At 36.9% G+C, this 1451-nt stretch overlaps 1 long non-coding RNA gene across 1 annotated transcript in view; it reads right to left on the bottom strand.

Moving 5' to 3' along the window:
• The window catches only part of LOC116698648 (uncharacterized), a 21141-nt gene extending 20136 nt beyond the window's left edge, over positions 1-1005 (bottom strand). The window contains exon 1 of the long non-coding RNA XR_004334269.1: positions 995-1005. This is a non-coding gene — a long non-coding RNA (uncharacterized LOC116698648). The remainder of the gene's footprint in view (positions 1-994) is intronic.
• Between the last annotated feature and the right edge of the window lie 446 nt (positions 1006-1451).

Raw genomic sequence — 1451 nt, 5'->3', positions numbered from 1 at the left:
TCTAACACCAATCAGAAGTACGCTTCCATTTGGTCCAAATCATCTAGACGTTTCGGAAGCCATTATTCAGACCAATAAAAAAACACTGCAATGCTTAATGTCAAAGCGTTTTTGATTAATTTCTCTCTTTAAATAATAATTTCCAAGAAAGACTTGAGGTGTCAATATAAGAGGCTTTCCCTCTCCTGTCTTTTGAATATTTATCTCCATTTTTCTGATTATGTGCACGCTGGAAAGTTTGGTTAACATGCATGTGAGTGAGTGATGCTGTGGGCAGATATAGCATCTTATGGTAATGAAATGCTCTGCAGCTGAGATATGGCAGTCCTCACTCCTCATGCTTTATTAGGTTTAGACCTCTTTAAATGTCTCTGTGGTGGCTTGGAGAAAACTTCACTTTCAGCTGTGTGGCGCACACAGCACAGACAACGTTGTGGAGCATTAACTTTACCAGTTTTCAAGGTGGTGACGGGTTGTCGCTGTCTATTAGGTGAAAACCTCTCATCTCTCATAGCCATGTTCTCACAACCAGGGAAAACAGCCTTGTGCTTGTATTGATGTATGGCTGAAATTTTACTGTGACATTTACAGTCTCCTACCCAGAGGCTGTAAAATCGACATGCTCCTTGGAACATGAGAATCTGTCAGCTATACGGTGACATAGAGGGGTAAAAAGACAATGGAAAAGATTATATTTGTCAGTTACTGTATGTCACGGGCCCCGTGGTCATTAAGACTTTGTTAATACAGAAGTGACCAGAAAATAAAGAAAAAGGTTCTCATAGCGGTGGTACAATCATTGTGAGACATTGTCTTCAGGGGATTTTTTTTTTTTTGACATTTTGACTTTTGTGGGTTATTTTTCTTTAGCAGACATTTGTCACAATTTGGGAAAAATACTTTTGTTTCCTTAAAGTGCCATTGCAAACATTCCTCATTAAAAAAGTCAGAATATCTTTATATACATCTGCCTATTGAAGCTTTTCACTGCTACTGACTGTCTGGTTCAGCAGAGACGCCAAAAAATATTTTTTGTAGTGTCCAAATAGTAAAAGCATCCCATTGTGTTGTATCTTCAAATGTGAGGAGCAGAGGCATGCATAGACCTCAGCAAACAATCCTTTCTAAAATGTAAGTATTGTTACAATTGTTCACTTTTGTGAAGTTTTTACACTGTATCAAATTTGAGGGAGTTATGGTGCCGGTGTTATGTCATTATTTGGTTGATTTTAAGGAAACGGCTACATATATTAGTACAGTATAATTTTTATTAATTTATTTTTAACTGCACCAACTGACTGTTAACATATGAGGGATCCCACAGGTGGACTGGTCACAGCAAAATGTCGAGTAGAAATACGTTTGTAATTATGGCAGAGAGAGATACAAATTCTAATGTTATATTCCTTAAATTATATAATCCTACAATTGCTTTACTTTAACATGTATCA

Source organism: Etheostoma spectabile, chromosome 2 (genome assembly GCF_008692095.1).
Source record: "Etheostoma spectabile isolate EspeVRDwgs_2016 chromosome 2, UIUC_Espe_1.0, whole genome shotgun sequence".
Lineage (NCBI taxonomy): Eukaryota > Metazoa > Chordata > Actinopteri > Perciformes > Percidae > Etheostoma > Etheostoma spectabile.
Note: the sequence above shows the minus strand (reverse complement) of the source record. Positions and strands in the feature narration are given on the sequence as shown.